The sequence below is a fragment of the Mustela erminea genome, chromosome 10 (assembly GCF_009829155.1).
Source record: "Mustela erminea isolate mMusErm1 chromosome 10, mMusErm1.Pri, whole genome shotgun sequence".
Lineage (NCBI taxonomy): Eukaryota > Metazoa > Chordata > Mammalia > Carnivora > Mustelidae > Mustela > Mustela erminea.
In genome coordinates, this window is record NC_045623.1 from 16,153,334 (window position 1) to 16,171,443 (window position 18,110).

An 18,110-nucleotide genomic window follows, 5' to 3' on the forward strand; every position below is an offset into this window, starting at 1 on the left:
TAGGCTCTCTTATTAATTCTTATGGCTTTACATACAATCTGTGTGTTCATGACTCTTATTTTTCTAGCCCAGACCTCTCTTCTGAAATCCATACCTCTGTCTATATTCAGCTGCCTTTTTGGCATATCCCTTTACATGTCTCATATTCAGGCATCTCATACTTACCCTCTGAAAGCGTACCTATTGCTCCTTTGACTCTCCTTTGGCAAATCTCCTGCGTTTCAGTGAATGACCCCACCAGCCACTCGGTTGTGCAATCTACCTTCTCCACCCCCTCATTTATTCTATCACTAAGTCCCATTTTACCTCTAACATATATTTTGAATTTACTTATTTCTCACCATCCCCATTATCAACCCAGCCCAATCTATCCTCACTTTTGCCTGGACTACTGCAATAATGTCCATCTGGTCTCTCTGCATTCATTCTTGCATCCTTTCAATCCATTCAATCCATTCTTTACATAGCAAGCATCATGACTGGTTGTGTTTTTTTTTTGTTGTTGTTTTTTGTTTTAAGATTTATTTATTTGGGGGACGCCTGGGTGGCTCAGTTGGTTAAGCAGCTGCCTTCGGCTCAGGTCATGATCCCAGCGTCCTGGGATCGAGTCCCACATCGGGCTCCTTGCTCCGCAGGGAGCCTGCTTCTCCCTCTGACTCTGCCTTCCACTCTGTCTGCCTGTGCTCGCTCTCGCTCGCTCTCTGACAAAAAAAAAAAAAAAAAAAAAAAAAAAAAAAGATTTATTTATTTGGGGGGGAGGGGCAGAGGGAGAGAGAGTCTTGAGCACATGCCATGCTCAGCACAGAGCCGATGTGGGGCTCAAACTCAGGACTCTGAAGTGACAACCTGAGCCGAAACCAAGAGTCAGCCACTTAACTCATGGCATCACCCAGGAGCCCTGCATCATAACTTTTTTTTTTTTTTTAAAGAATTTATTTACTTATTTGACAGAGAGAGAGATCACTAGTAGGCAGAGAGGCAGGCAAGGGTGGGGGAAGCAGGCTCCCCAATAAGCAGAGAGCCCGATGTGGGACTCGATCCCAGGACCCTGAGATCATGACCTGAGCCGAAGACAGAGGCTTAACCCACTGAGCCACCCAGGTGCCCATGACTTTTTTAAATACAAAATTTATCTTGCTCTCCTACTTAAAACCTTTTAGAAGCTTCCTATTTCTCTTAGGATAATGTCTGAGATCCTTACCATATCCAACAGGGACTTTGCATGATGTGGTTCCCACAATCTTTCTAGCTTGTTCTTCTGTCACAGGCCCTCATTCACTGGGCCGGTTATACTAGCTTTCTCTCTTCTCTGAAGATGCCAAGCTCTCTTATGTCTCAGAGTATTCATACACATGGTTCCTTCTACAACATTCTCCATGCCCTAATCCCACCTCCATACATCTCTTACTGTGTGACAGGAGCTATACCCTGGGAACACCTCTCTTCCTTTAAGAAGTTCAGTTTAATAAGAGACATGCATATATGCAAACAAATTCACCGCTTTACAATAAATGCAATAGAAGTATGGCCACAGGGAAGAAATATTTATCTATCTCTGAAAGTTAAGAGAGGGCACTTAAATAGAAGAACCAAGAAAGGGGGGCACCCGGGTGGCTCAGTGGGTTAAAGCCTCTGTCTTCAGCTCAGGTCATGATCCCATGGTCCTGAGATCCAGCCCCACATCGGGCTCTCTGCTCAGCAGGGAGCTTGCTTCCCCCACAACCCCCCTGCCTCTCTGCCTATACCTGTGATCTCTGTCAAATAAATAAATAAATAAATCTTTAAAACAAAAACAAAAACAAAAAACAAAAAAGACAGACGCAAGGACATGAGGAGATACAAGAAATTTGGTACTATTAGAGAGTTATAGCAAGAAGGTGGCAGAAGGCACCTTGGATGCTGTGTTAAGGGGCTTGAAGTTTGTCCAAAATGCAGAGTGTGTCCCTTATGAAGAGTTTTATGGACAGGCATGAATAGTGCTATCAAATTGGTAGCACTTTGAGAAGAAGGCCTGGATAAATGAAGGTGAAGGCAAAATGTCAAGGAGGAGAATACTATAATAGTCCCAGCCAATGATGATGGCAACTGAATAAAAGCAAAGGTAGTGGGAATAGGGAAGGTGGGTTGAAGATGTATTTAAGAGGTAGAATTGATAGGACTTGGTGACTGAACAAAACAGGTAAATTCCTTGTCTGTACAAAGTTTGCATTCTAGAATGGAAGACAGATAATGTCCAATAAACAAATGCATACATGATATGATCCCTTGTAGTATTACAGGTTGTGAAAGGAAATAGAGCAGAGTAAAATCATAACAAATGAAGGTGAGAATAGGTTATAGAGCAGTCCTTACAAGGAGGTCATATTTGAACAGAAATGAGCCATGTGAATATTTGAAGAAAGACTATTCAAGGAGAGAAAATTATAGGTGCAAATGTCCAGAGATGGGATATGTTTGAAGAACAATAATAAGACTACTATGGCTAAAGCAGAAAAAAAGGGGAGAGTGGAAGGAGATAAAGTTGGAATATAGCAAGAGATCAGATAATGAATGCCTCATACATAATGGAAAGAACTTTGGTTTTTTTAAGTTTTTTTTTAAAATTTATTAATGAGAAAGAGAGAGAGAGCAAGCGCAAGCAGGTGGAGGGGCAGAGGGAGAAGCAGACTCCCCACTGAGCAGGGAGTCTGATGCGGGGCTTGATCCCAGGACCCTGAGATCACGACCTGAGCTGAAGTTAGATGCTTACCTGACTGAGCCACCCAGGTGCCCTGGATTTTATTTTAGTGTAATGAAAATCACTGGAAGGTTTTGAACAGGGGAGTGGCATATTCCAACTTCCACAGTAAAAGGATCATTCCCAATACACTATTGTGAGGGAAGTGTGGAAGCTAGGTAGCCAGTTAGGAAGGGATCTAGGTGAAAGATGATGGTGGTTTGGGCTAGAGTAGAAGTGATCAAGGTGGTGAGAACTGGTCAGAATTGGGATATGTTTTGAAGGCAGAACTGATGTAACATGTTGATGAGTTGAATGATGGTAGAGAAGAATCAACAATGATCCCAACATTTCTGGCTTGAGCATCAGGATGAATCATAGAGCCAATTACTGAGATGGAGAAGAGTGAAGGGACTTAGGTTTGATAAATGCAAGAATTGGTTTAGACATGTTTAGTTTGGAATACTGTTAGATGTTCAAGTAGCTAGTAGAGACAGGAGTCTCGAATTGAGGGGAGAGGCTGAGCCCTCAGATATAATTTTCAGAATCATTGGCATATAGATGACATTTAAGATGATAGAATTAGTTAAGATTTGCTATGATGAATTTAAGCAAAAACTGAATGGAAGTCCAAGGATGGAACTAGAATACTCCAATACTTAAAGGTTAAGAGAAAGATGAGCCAACAAAGAAATTAAGGAGTGGCTAATGAGATGAGAAGTAAATCAGTAGAGGATGAAAGCCAGGTAATGACAGTTTTTCAAGAAAGAGGAAATGATCAACTGGCCAAGCTACTCTTGGGTCAAGTAAGTTGAGAACTGGATTTGGCAATACGAAGGTTACTGGTGATAAGAGAAGTCTCAGAAGAGTGATAGGGATAAAAGGCTCATAAAACATTTTCTGTATCATAAAGGTTAAGATACAGTTGATAGCTCAAAAGAAGGAAAGAGAGAGAGAGAGAAGTACTACCATATAAAGGGAACAGAGAAGTAATGCAGTAGTGGAACAGACATGCTATCAAGGGAGAAGTTTTGTTTTTTTAAGAAGGGAGAGAAAATTGGTGATGTAGGAGAGAGGGGAAAAAAAGTGGTCAAAGTTCTTGAGGAGGTGAGTTCTCTAGACACTTGGATATTTACGCATAGAGATCAAGAAAGAAGTAGAGACTGGAGATATAATTTTGAAATGATTAACATATATGAAAGGGACAAATGTCAGAGTGAGTAAGTTGTTTGGGGAGAGTGAAAAACGGAAGCCAAAGACAGAACCCAGAGGTACCAACAAATTTAAGGGAAGAAGGGGAGAAGATCCATTAAGGAATACTGAGAAGGAATGTCCTCTTATTTACAAGCTATTTTTTTTTTTTAAAGATGTTATTTGACAGAGAAAGACAGCAAGAGCGGGAACATGAGCACGAGCAGGAGTGGGAGAGGGAGAAACGGGCTCTGCGCTGAACAGGGAGCCCGACGTGGAATTCAATCCCAGGACCCGGGGATCATGACCTGAGCCTAAGGCAGACACTCAACAACTGAGACACCCAGGTGCCCCTTGCCAGCTATTTTTATGCTCATAGTACATGGCACATTGTTCCATCTCTCAAGCCTGGAAAGCCTTCCCTCCCCTGGATTCATACCCATCTCTCATAGCACTTTATGCAAATCTTTATTAGCATTTATTTCACTGCATTTAGATTATATGTAGTCTTCCATCAGCCTGAAGTTTCCCTCTGCCAAAAACTTTATTCATCTTTTTATGTACAACTCTTAACATAACACATAGTAGGTGCTAAATAAATGAGGCATGAAGCAGGGGGAAGTTAATCCACGGATAGAATGTGTAATATGTAAGCATTAGAAAGTGTCAATACGCATTTTATGACTTTCTAAAAGAAATATACATGTTGGAAAGAATTCACCAGTGAAGCCATCTGGAGTTTTCTTTGTAGAAAGATTTTAAATTATGAATTCAATTTCTTTAAAATATAAAATACAGAATTTTCTATTTATTATTGTTTAGTTTTAGTTCTCAAGAAAATTTTCCATTTAATCCACATTGTCAAATTTATTGGTAAAAAGTTGTTTATGGGGCACCTGGGTGACTCAGTGGGTTAAGTCTCTGCTTTCGGATCAGGTCATGGTCCCAGGGTCCTGGGATCCAACCCTGCATCGGGCTCTCTGCTCTGCGAGGGGCCTGCTTTCCCCTTCCCCTCTGCCTGCCTCTCTGCCTACTTGTGATCTCTCTCTCTGTCAAATAAATAAATAAAATCTTAAAAAAAAAGTTGCTTATAATATCCTCATTTTTATTGTCTATGGGACCTGTACTAATAATCCCCTTTTTATTGCTGATATTGGTAATGTGCTTTTTGCACTCTTCCTTGATTGGTCTTGCTAGGAGTTGATTATCTTTTTAGTCCTTTTGAAGATTAATACGTTTTGGCTTTGTTGACTGTTGATTAATGAGCATTGGCTCTTCTATATCTGCTTTCTAGTTTATTGATTTCTGATTTTATCTTTATTTCCTTTTTAAGCTTCCTTTGCATAAATTTGCTGTTTCTTTCTCTAAATTTCCCTGTGAGCTCTAAATCCTGTGGATAGTTCTATAGCCAAAGCGGCACATTAGTGGAATCCCAAGTCTGAAAGGAATGAGCCTGATTTACCAGCGCATGATGCTCAGTCTTTAGCTAAGAATGAGTTGTGAGAATGGCCTCAGTTGTGAACATATTGGTGGATCCAGGTCAGTAGTTGGGGCCACAATTAACTGTTTTGCATAAAAGGGAATCCAGTGGCCCATTTTCAGAATCACAATTCAACTCCTTTGCTCCAAAGATCTATTTCTTCATTCAAGGAGCGCCGTAGTGACTCAGTCGGTTAAGTGGTCGACTCTTGATTTCAGCTTAGGTCATGATCTCAGGGTCCTAGGATCGAGTGTAGGGCCCTGCATTCCGCATCCAATGGGAAGTCTGCTTGAGAATTTCGCTCCCTCTTCCTCTGGCCCCGTCCCTCCCCCTGCTTGCACTCTTCAAATAAATAAATAAATAAATAAATCTTTTTAAAAAAAAAATCATTTCTTGGGGTGCCTGGGTGTCTCAGTTGGTTAAGCGTCTGCCTTTGGCTTGGGTCATGATCCCAGGGTCCTGGGATCCAGTTCCGCATCAGGCTCCTTGCTCAGCAGAGAGCCTGCTTCTCTCTCTCCCTCTGCCTGTACAAGCTGTTCATGGCTTGTACTCTCTCTGTCAAATGGATAAATAAAATCTTAAAAAAAAAATCATTATTTCTCCATTCAGGTTTGGGGAGAAGCTCTTCCATGGTTCCCACGTGGCCACTCTTCCTGAAGGGAAAGATAGAATAGGAAGGTTAGTGTGATGGACTATAGCAATTGAGGCCATTTGATTTAATGTGTATGACACATCCTGAATATACACAATTTTTCCAGAGTATTTCCCTTGAGTGGCTCTTTACCTGTGCCTTTAGAAAGTCATTCTAGCTCTCTATAAGGTCAGCTTTTTCTGGATGGTAATGGATGACCAGTGGAACCGATCCCATGGAAATGGGTACACTCTTACCCCTCTTTTGCCATGAAGCATGGGGCCCTGGTTGGATGCTATGTTACATAGGATTCTGTTTGTAGATCAGCCATTCCATAGGCCTAATATAGTAATGTTGGGTAAGGACCTGTTGGTGGAAAGAAAAACCCATACCCAGAATAGCTATCCATCTCTGTAAAAATGAACCACTGGCTCCTCCAAGATGGAAGGGACCCAATGTAGTCAACCTGTCACCAACTAGCCAGTCGGTCTCCTTGAGTAACGGTGCCATATTAGGGGTTCAGCATTGGTCTCTGTTGCTGACAGGATGGACATTAAGACATCAATAGCTATCAGCCTTGGAAATTTGGAGTCCATGCTTTTGGGACCTGTACATATTCTCCATTGCTGCCACTATGGCCACTCCATTTATGTGCCTGTATTAGTCTCGTAGGGGTGTCTTAACAAAGTGCCACACATTTGGTGATTTAAACAGCAGATACTTATGGTCTTACAGTTCTGGAAGCTAGAAGACTGAGCTCAAGGTGTCAGCAGGCTTGGTGTCTTTTGAGGGCTGTGAAAGAAAATCTCTACCCTAGCTTCTGGTGGTTTGCTGGCAATCTTTGGCATTCTTTGGCTTCTACTACATCACCCTGATCTCGGTTATTGTTGTTATTGTTGTTTTTTAAAGATTTTATTTATTTATTTGAGAGAGAATGAGTGAGAGAGAGCATGAGAGGAGAAGGTCGGAGGGAGAAGCAGACTCCCCAACGAGCTGGGGGCCCGATGTGGGACTCGATCCTGGAAGTCCGGGATCATGACCTGAGCCGAAGGCAGTCGCTCAACCAACTGAGCCACCCAGGCACCCCTGATCTGTTTTTATCTTCACATGGCATTCTCTCTGTGTGTGTCTGTCTTCACATGGCTGTCTGCTTATGAGAACGTACTTGAATTAGAGGACCACAATACTTCGGTATGACCTTAAATCAAAGTTCTTTACGACCCCAGTAGGAAAAATACATGGGCCCAGTAACCAAGGAATGGATGCAGGAACGGCCCCATTTACTTTTACTATCAATGATCCACTAGATGGATACCCACATTTGTCATAATCTGGGATCTATAGGGCTGGTGATACTGGTCGATGAAAGGACTGCACTTCTATTAAGAGACACAAGGGTCCCTTTGAACTATAAGCTATGACTGCTGCACTTTGAAGTCCTGTATGATGTCATTTTAACTAATTACATCTGCAGCAACCCTATTTCCAAATAAGGTCACATTTTAAGGTACTGGGAGTTAGAAATTCAACGTGAAAATCTGAGAGAGGGATAACAGTACCTATCACACAATCATGCTGGTTCCAAGGTGGCCAATGATTAAGACTGGTAATGACAAATGGATGATTCATTTTGTCTACTTGATTGCTTAGTGCCTCTTCCCTGGTAGATGCAAGATTTGATAAAAAAAAATCTTCACATTTCATGCCAACTCCTGTATATTTATCCATATGACTCTATTCCAGATCTCCTTATCTTTGATCTTCTAGTCCTTTTCCTTCCAGGTCCTCTACTAGGTTCCCTACCAGGCAACTGACACCTTGCCCAACAATCTATATACATTCTTACTTTATTTTTTTTTTAAGTTTTTTTTTTTTTTTAATCTATTTATTTGACAGACAGAAATCACAAGTAGGCAGAGAGGCAGGCAGAGAGGCGGGGTGGGGGGAGGCAGGCTCCCTGCTGAGCAGAGAGCCCGATGCGGGGCTGGATCCCAGGACCCTGAGATCATGACCTGAGCTGAAGGCAGAGGCTTTAACCCACTGAGCCACCCAGGCGCCCCTACATTCTTACTTTAGTCTGCTTCTCCTTATACACAAAGCAGATGATCAGGGATGATCCTTGTAACTCTACCAACTGGGAAGATTTTCACTCTTTGCTGTTTTTCAAAGACTCTCAGGAATGTGACTATAATGCAGCCACTATCTAATTTTGGTTTGCTCCCACATACTAAGCTGACTCATCTATAAACCAAACTTAGGCTTTACCCTTCTTCCTTCAGCTGTTCATGGCGTTGGTGCAGCTGTGGTGGGTTACATGGGGATCTGGGCTACCTGAGCATGCATCTTACAAGTGCCCCAATTGTGTTTGATCTCCATCCCATATGTACCATTTCCATCATATAACAGATGCTGCTGTCCATCTGAACCAACAGAATTCAGTCCATAACAAGTGGTTCTGGACACATGGTTACTTGGTATACTACGGTTAAGTGTTCTGTCTCCACCAAGGCTCAGTATCTAGTTCTTGCTAGTAGCTGGTTCTTAAAATGTGTATAATTCTCTGTTGTGGATGGCATGGCCTTGCTCCAGAGTCCTAAGGACTATACTGTGATTTTCTCACTAGGGCTTACTATAAGCTCTGTCTTTGTCAGCTTGGGCTGCCATAACAAAATACCATAGATTGGATGACTGAAACAAGAAAAAATTACTTTCTCACAGTTCTGGAGGCCAGAGGTCTGAGATCAGGATGCCAGCACGATCAGGATCTGGTGAAAGCTCTTTTCCTGACTCGTAGACTGATACACCTTCTCACTGTGTCCTTATAGGACAGAGAGAGAGAGAGAGCTCTCTGTTGTCTCTTTATCATCACATGTGGGGTTAGGGCTTCAACATATGAATGGGGGGGACATTTAGTCCATAACATCCCACCCATGCCCCCCTAAAATTCGTGTCATTACTGCATGCAAAATACATTCATTCCATCCCAAAAGCCCCAAAGCTCTTAATTCATTCCAACATCGACTCATCTGAATATCATCTAAGTCAGATATAGTGAGATTGGAAGTATGATTGATTCATCCTGAGGCAGCTGTGAATCTGTGAAATCAGACAAGTTACGTGCTCTCAAAATACCACAGTGAGACAGGCATATGATACACATTCTCATTTCAAAAAGGATAAGAAGGAAGGGGTGATGGTCCCAAGCAAGTTCAAAATTTAGCAATGCAAAAATTCCATTAGATTCCATTGAACCCTCCTTGGTTCAATGCTCTGCCTTCCAGGTACAGTTGGCAGCAGCATCATCCCTAGGGTTCTGCTGGGTAGTCCCACTCTCAAGGCTGTTGAAACTGAGGCAGCGGCCCTCTCAATAACTTTCAGGGTCATTTCTCCCTCTTTTTGCAGAAGAGTGCATGCCCGCAGCCAAACAGCTCTATAATTCTGTCCTGTCAAATTCAGTAAGCCCAACAGCCTTCCTTCATTTGGTCTTGTCTCCATCCCCTTCAGTTCCAATTGGCTCTGTTTCTGCTCATGTAATCCCATAAGCTCTATCAAGTGATAATCTAGTTGTGCCATTGGTGTTCTCTTTAAAACATGCTTTTTTATTTTTTGCAATATGGATAGGCTGAGAATTTTCTAAATCATCAAGTTCTGGTTCCTTTTTCCTTAACAACTCCTTCTTCAATTCACCTCTCTCCTTTTGCATTTTACAATAAGCAGTCAGGAGGAACCAAGCCCCTCCTTCAATATTTTGCTTAGAAATCTCCTCAGCTAAATATTCAATTTCATTGCTCAAATTCTACCTTCCATGAAACACTAGAACACAGTTCAGCAACGTTCTTTGCCATTTTAAAACAAGGTTCACCTGTCCCCCAGTTTTCAGTAACATGTTCCTTATTTCTGATATTTCACCAGAATTGTCCTTAAGGTCCGTATTTCTAGCATGTACTTTAAAACTCTTCCAACTCCACCCATTACCCAGTTTCAAACCTGCTTCCACATTTTTAGTTTTTTGTTTCAGCTGTATTCCCCTGCTGGTGTCAAGATCTTTATTAGCCAGGGATCTCCAGAGAAACAGAACCATTATAGTTATATAGATGAAGGTGTAAGTATAGATATAGAAGAGATAGCTATAGCAATTGAGTTATAATAAGGAATTGACTCACATGATTATGGAGGCAGGTCCCAAGATCTGCAGTAATCAAGCTGGAGACCCAGGTGAGCTGATGTGTAGTTCCAGTCTAAACCAAAGGCCTGAGAACTAGGAGGGCCAATGATGTAAGTTCCAGTATGAAAAGTTGGCAGGTTCAAGATCGACGAAGAGCTGATATTTCAGTCCAAGCCTGAAGGAGTTCTCTCTTAGTCAGTCTTTTTGTTCTATTCACATCTTTAATTGATTGAACGAGGCCCGCTTACATTAAGAATGGCAATCTGCTTTACTCATTCTATCAATCCAGTATTTATCTGATCCAGAAACACACCCACAAACATACCCAGAATAACGTTTGACCAAATACCTGGGTACCCCATGGCCCTGTCAAGTTGACATAAAATTAACTATCACAAGCTCCAAACTTCTTTTCCCACTGTAACACCTCCAAGATTTTACAGAAATACACGGCACAGATGCTTGTACTATAGCCTGAAGTTTACCTGCTCTGGGCTCCAAGGCTGGAAAACCTTCACTGTCACCTGGTAAATGGGCTATAGTAGTATTCCTAAGTGTGGTATGTACTGCTCCAGAACATAGACATACCAAGACCTGTGCATTCTTCTTTGTGGTAGGGGATGTAAGATGTAACAATTTGTCTTTGACTTTGGAGGGCTATACTGATACACTTCTGACCAGCTGACCCTTAAAAACGTAACTGAAGTGGCCAGCCCTTGAATCTTTAAAGCATTTTTCTTCTACTCTCTGGAGCATGGGTCTTACCAATGCCTCCAGCACACAAGCCACCCCTTGCTTGTGCCATCTGAGCAGCACAATGTCACTGATGCAGTGGGTCAAAGTGATTACTCTGGGATGGCCAGGAGGATCAGATTTCTTTGGGCTTTATTATGACAGAAGGCAGAGCTAACCACAACTGTAAGTGAAAAGTTATCTGTCCCAAATGTATGTGAATCCATTCTGATGCTCTCTCCTAATCAGAATGGAAGATAATTCATTGAATAAATCACTGGCCACACGTCATGTCCTGATGCCTTATTACTCTGCTCCAGCAATAAGACCATATCAAACATAGCATGTGCATTGGGGTTCTTATCTGCTGAAGCCTATGGTAGTCTACAGCCATTCTCTGCAATCTACCTACTTACTGCAGGGGACACACAGGCTAATTAAATGGAGATATGACAGGGACCATCTTTCATTTCCCCCCAATTCTTTAGGTCTTTTATGGTAGCACTAATTTCCACCACACCCCTTCGGATTGATATTTTTGTTTGTTTTTTTAATTTACTATGTTGGCCAGGGTGGAAGGCCATTTTCAGATGTTTCCACTGACAGCTCTCCCTTCACACACGTCAAGGATTTAACGTTGGTATTACTGCAGTCACTGAGTGTATCAATTCCAATTATATACTCACGAACTGGAGAAATGACCACTGGGTGGGTCCACAGACACAATGACCTACTTACTGTAAGCTACACTTTACTCAGAACCCCATTTACTACTGGTCCCCAATTGCCTCCATTCTAACAAGACGCCGTGATAATGCTTGGGTCTCAAGATACTGTCAACTCAGGCCCTGAGTCTCAAATTTTCTGGTTACTCCTCTTCCCCACTGTGTAATCACTAAAATAAATAGCTACAGGTATCTTTGGGAAAGGACCAGGGAATCATTACATTTATACTTGCTGCACTGAAGCAAGATCTGCCATCTCTAAGTCAATGATTTCCAGATCTAAAAAGTGGCTCAGATCTGGACACTGAGCAAGGGATAATGATTTTTGGGTGGAATCACCCTCAGTATTCTGCTCTTCCATTTTGGCCCTTTGGGGTTATAGATGTTAATAGTCTTCTCATCTATTTCACCCTTACAGATGTCAAGCTCTACATCCATCTCCACAACTCCCTGTGAGTTTGGCTGCCACTCGTCAGATGTTGCTGGTCTTTATAATTGTGGCCTCCTGGTTTCTAGTGATTGTCACCATCTGGCCTATACTAATTGGGGAAGGGGAATTTTTTCCCCAGTTATTAATGAACCATAACTCTGTGACTGCTATTATTAGCTCAGGACTGCAGAGAACTTCTTGGTGCTGTTGCCCCTTATCAGGCCTTCTTGTGTTATCTTCTGGGCTCTCCTGTGAAACATAACCCTTTGATGTAACTTCTGACCTCACACATATCCATTCCAGCATATCCACGTCCCCCAGTCTTTTAATTCATTCTTCTACCATATAAGCCTGGGCAACCCTAACATTTCTACTTTGCACAGCATTGGCCATCACTTTCTTTAGGTTTCTAAGATACCCCAACAGTGAGTTGTTTTATCCCTAGAAGTTCTTGCCAGGGTGTTAAGTCCTGACTCAAGAAAGTGCTCCTAAGTCAATAAATTCTTGATTATCTATGTCTAATATTCCAGCTCCCCTTATCAAGTAACCTTAAAACTCAATTGCAGGGTACTTCCCTGACTTCTTTGTGTATGCTAGCTAATTCTTACAGCTCCTTTGTATATGATCTCTTTTCTCCTTTATCAGGTCAGGCATGTTTTCAGCTGGGTTATGCTAGGATTTGACTCTAGTTATTAGCATGGCAGCCAGGGAAGAAGGAATGGCTCTGCAGTGTCTTTCAACTTGGGGAATTACTAGTTCTTACTATGTAGAGGTAGCCCATCTCTGCAAGCTTTGAAAGTTCACGAGGGTCTGCAGAGCTAACATCCTTACAGTTGTACATACAGATGTCCCATACCTTGTTTCAGGTTTCCACAACCAGGGCCCTAACCTGCTTTGGCCACACATTTTAATGTCTCTGGGACTCTTGTGCTTCTAACGTGTCCTGAGTCTGTGGCATAGCTGTTTCAGCTCTTCCACAACAGGAAATAAAAGCCTCTTTGTAAATTACTAAAAGAGGTCCTCTGTCTCTCATACTTGGTCAGTATCCAAGGGGGACCTTTGCTTTTTCCTTATCCCTCCTGAGTGTTAATACAACTTAGCAGTGACCAGCCAACTCCACTGTCCACGAAGGTACTGACCACCCCCACCCCTATATATTTCAAATGCCTGAAATTGTATTCTTCTCTTTCTCCTCCATTGGGATGCTTTCCCAGGTCACTGCTGATGAAATCTTTAGCAGCTGGGTCACCACCTTGTGCTGGGACTACCCATGCCCCAATACTACTCAGGATAATATTCTCTCTGCCCACCAGCTAGTGAGCGAACTGGTCCTGAAACCTCATTTTATTATCTAGCTTTTGTTTTTGTTTTGGGTTTTTTAGTTGTTGTTTTTGTGTTTTGAACCTTTCCTGGCACCACTTGTGTTAGTTTGGATCCTCTGAGCAGTTGCAAGGTGGGATCTGGCATGTGTATTAGCTAGGGCTGCCATAACAAACTATCAAGGACTGGGTACCTTAAACAACAGAAATTTATTTCTTACAGTTCTGGAGCCTAGAAGTCCAAAATCAAGAGATGAACAGGTTTGGCTTCTTCTGAGGCCTATCCCTTGGCTTACAGATGGCCATGCTCTTGCTGTGTCCTCACACAGCCCTTCCTCTGCACCACACCCCGAGTATCTCTGTGAGTACAGTTTCCTCTTCTCATAAGGATACCAGTCAGACTGGACTAGGGTTCACCCAAAGGGTTTCATTTTAACTTCACAGCCTCTTTAAAGGACGTATTTTCAAATACAGTCACATTCTGAGTTATTGGGTGGTTAGGGTTTCAACATATGAACTTTGGGGAGAACACAATTTGGCCTACAATGACAGGCAGAAGATTTCTTAGAAAAAATGTCTATGAAAGACAAAAGGGGAGGGAAGAGAAGGTGGGAAAGTGTGTAAACTGTGATAGAGTTCTGAAGGAGAGTAACAAGAAAGGACTGAGTAGGCAGCGTCTCAAACTGCAGCACAGTTCTAAGAATTTCAGCTAGTATACCACAAGCCATTGCTGCCCATTAGATGAGTCCCAAATAGTCCAACAATGAAGCTGTATTAGTACCCCTGCCATGCTCAGTCAGGTAGGCCAGGACTGGCCAATTAGTATTTCTTAAGAGGCCTGCAAAAAAACAAGCTAGTTGAATCTCTCAATATCCTTGGTGAAAAATATTTGCTTATTTTAAAGCTTCATATAAGGAATAGAATGAATGACTTCATTTTGTAATGACTATAAAAAAAATCATAAGGTGAAGTAGCCAAATCTAAAATGTCTCTTTATATAAATAACAAATTATAGCTACGAAAGATAAAAGTAGATAGATGGATTTGGGGAACATGATATCTAGAAAGAGCAAAGGGACCTAGATTATAGATTGATTTGAAATCACTTACAAAATTCTCCACGTAAGTATATTTTTTGCCATGCATCCAGGAATGTCTGACACAAGGTAATAATGCAGGACAATCATTAACAAATCTGAGTATTTTCAATATTTGTTGGGGTATTAAGCTATTTCAAATAGCTTTATCAAGCTATTTCATTTACTTGCAGTGGAATGACAAGGCTTCTAATCTATTGGTATTTAATTGTAATATATTAAGACCTCTGTGTTTCATCTCTTAAGATGCTTACAGCAGCTTTCAATTAGGGGGTCATTTTTCTTTCTTTGAAAAAATGTGCAAAAAAGTACCAAGATATTTGAGAGCTCTCATATTGTGGGTGAATGCGGAATTCTTTTTTTCAAATTTTTTTAGTTTTTTTTTTTTTAAAGGACTGTTCCTTTTCTCCACCATTTGCAGAACTTTAATTAATGTCCAAGTGATCTGTATTTGTCCAGGAAGAAACAGTCCTTCTCATCTCTCAGTATGTCACCTAAAAAAGTTGTGACCAACAAACTTTTGTCAAGTTTATAAAAAAAACCCAAACCAACCAACCAAACAACCAAACTCCACCTAGGAAATTAAAAAAAAAAAAAAAAAAAGAAAGAAAGGAAATATTAGTGTTAAATTTTACGAGTGGCAATTTGAAATACTGAATTTTCTTTATTTATTCTAATTCCCCAACTGACACATATATCAATCTCTATACAACTAGTATGTTTACTGCAATTGATCAGTAATTGTTTATTTACTCAACAAACATTCGAGAGCATCTACTATGTTCAATGTGCTAGGCTGAGTAAGACATGGTACTGTTCCTCAAAGAACTCACATTTCAATTACTGTCCTTTTAAAAAACGTATTTATTTTTATTACAGTAAAATACACATAAAATTTACCATTTTTACTATGTTTAACTGCACAGTTCAGTGACATCAAGTTCATTCACACTGTTGTGCAACCATCACACACAATCCATCCTCAGAACTTTCTCATCATCCTGCGCTGAAGTTCTGTACCTATTAAACAATAATTCCTCTGCCCCTTCCTCTCCTGTCCCCGGTAACCACTAGTCTACTTTCTGTCTCTAATGAATCTGACTATTCTCAATACCTTATATAAGTAGAATAATATAATATTTGTCCTTTCATGTCTGGCTTATTTCGCTTAGCATAATGTCTTCAATCTCCATCCTAGTTGTAGCATGTGTCAGAATTTCATTCCTTTTTAAGGCTAAAATAATATTCTGTTCTAGGTATATAGCACATTTTGTTTCTTCTCAATTACTTTAAAGTAGCTAATGTCTCATTTCATTTATTTCAAAGAGATAGCATTAGGCTTGTAAAATTACTTTAAGCTTGTGTCTGTATTCTCACAGTAGCTCCCCAGATGCCAGTTTCCTGCTTTTGCTGCCACCAAAGTACAAGGTGCTTTCTTTAATGATTTTAGTTTTCTAAACAATTCCTGACCCTCTGTCATTTCTGTTTATAAGTCACCTGGACAGTTACACACACATTCAGGTATCTTTTTAAAAGTAGTATTTTCTAGTTTATGTATAGTCAGAAACATTTACAAATCAGGCAATTTCAGGAATGTAAAGAATTCAGTTTAGGGACCAGTTCTTACTGATTTCTTCACTTGGGTACTATCTCCAGTCCACCCGGCACTATTCTGCCACAGTTCATTTTGCTCCAGGACCAATGTGCCTAGCTCCCCAGTATGTTTTAGATACCTTTCTCAGTTTCTGAATGTAGCTCATTCTCTCATGTTTTACTACATTCATTTCTCTTTTGTCTTCTGTGGCTCCTCTCGTCATTTTTGTCAGAGGGACACCTGGTTCAACTTTTTAATGAAACATTTATTGAATTGATGATGGGGAAGAAATGATATACTAGGTGCCGGATTTTTAATGCCATGACAATCTATTTTCTTGGGAGAAAGTAAGATTTCCCTTATTAACCACCATCAGCTACCAGCTCCCCTTCATTTATGATAAATGGGGCACAAACACATTTACCCAGAGGAGATTCCACTTCAAGTGATTTCGTGAGACATTCACCACCATACCTGGTATTAGTCGGGGCTGCAGAGCACCTTGCATCCCTGAGTGTTCAGAAAATATTATTATGCTCAAGTAGCTACACAGGCTTACATGTAATACCTACGTAGGTATACAGTTACTATACATTAACTTCAAAATAACTTTGAAAGAGCAGGAACAATGAATTTAACTGGCATTTTTCTTTTTCTTTTCTTTTTTTTTTTTTTTTGACAGAGTGAGAGATCACAAGTAGGCAGAGCAGCAGGCAGAGATAAAGGGGGAAGCAGGCTCCCTGCTGAGCAGGGCACCTGATGCAGGGCTGGATACCGGGACCCTGAGATCAGGACCTGAGCCGAAGACAGAGGCTTTAACCCACTGAACCACGCTGGCGCCCCTTAACTGGCGTTTTTCAGCAGAAAGGCCACATTAGTAGACCGGAAACCTAAAGAATACTGTTCTTTTCTCAGAAATCTAACAGATTCCTGAGGATTGCTACCTGGAGCTTCTCGGTTTCTTTAGTGTCAAATATCTGATTGGCTAGGGACCACAAAACGATATTCCTGCTGAATTTAGGAACGTAGGACACAAATGATGGGAAAAACAAATCTCAATACCCGAAAGGATTATTTCTACATCCCCCCCAACACTGAAATGCTTTCCTCATTCACAAACCTAATCTAGGACCAAATACGAACTTCTTGAGAGATACAGAGCCGCCTGGAGAAGTTAAGACTTGACCAGTGGCATCACATTGGCTGGAATGGAACCCTGGCGTTTCCCTTTCAGTCAGTCATACACTGCCCATCAAATGGCTTAACTAGGCTATCTTTCCCGAACAGATAGTTCATTTATAGCCTTTCTGTGAAACTATGAAGTTGCTCTCCTACCTTTAGGGAAGGGAAGCAGGGAGCACGAAGCACAAAAAGGCGGCACCGTGAGCTAAATTCTCCATGAATAACAGAAAAAGCAGTGAGCCGTACGAATCCCGGATCCAAGGCTCTGCGTGAGCAGATCTAAAACCAGTACCGGGAAGGGCGCGGGGAGGAGCGGGGAGGGTAAGGAGTAGAAGGAAGCGCTGGTATAATTACCTTGACCAGGCGGCAACTTGCAGACTTCTTCCCTGACTAAAACGCACCAACTTTCCTCAAACAGACCACGCGATAGGCAAGCTAGTCAGAAGCGAATGGACTCGCCCACAGCGCGCGCTCACACCCACTGTAGCGCGTCGCATCACCACCGACGGCGAGTCCTGGAGCCCTCCACCCAGAGCCTTGAAGACCGCGCCAGAGCCGGAAGAGCCCGGAATCCCGCGCAAGGGTGGGCGAGTACAGGGCGCGGAGAAAAACGAGCCCAACGTACTCTGGTGCGGATTACTGGAGCCAGCAAGGAGCCTGTCAAACCAGAGTTCAGGCACCCAACTCTCCGTACAAGGTCTTCGACTGCCAGTCTTAGGGCGGTTCACACCCCCCGGATAAAAACTGTCCCCACAAACCTCCGGCTCCAAGCGCCCCTAGCAACGACCCGCGATTTAAAGCGGAAGGACATTTCTCGTCCCGCCTTCCCTGAAACCAACCGGAGCCTG

The 18,110-nt window shown here is 41.8% G+C and overlaps 1 long non-coding RNA gene across 3 annotated transcripts; it reads right to left on the reverse strand.

The window, feature by feature from the left end:
• Positions 1 to 5,918: 5,918 nt before the first annotated feature.
• LOC116566957 lies at positions 5,919 to 18,080 on the reverse strand. 3 transcript variants are annotated; one of them, XR_004276058.1, is made up of 4 exons: positions 17,617 to 18,080; positions 16,505 to 16,590; positions 10,182 to 10,358; positions 5,919 to 6,040 (listed from the first exon to the last, which is right to left on the reverse strand). It is a non-coding gene; the product is annotated as an uncharacterized LOC116566957 (long non-coding RNA). The 3 variants fall into 3 exon arrangements; XR_004276059.1 differs by lacking the exon at positions 5,919 to 6,040 and having other exon boundaries at positions 8,085 to 10,358; positions 17,416 to 18,080; XR_004276057.1 differs by lacking the exon at positions 5,919 to 6,040 and having other exon boundaries at positions 8,085 to 10,358; positions 17,617 to 18,079.
• Between the last annotated feature and the right edge of the window lie 30 nt (positions 18,081 to 18,110).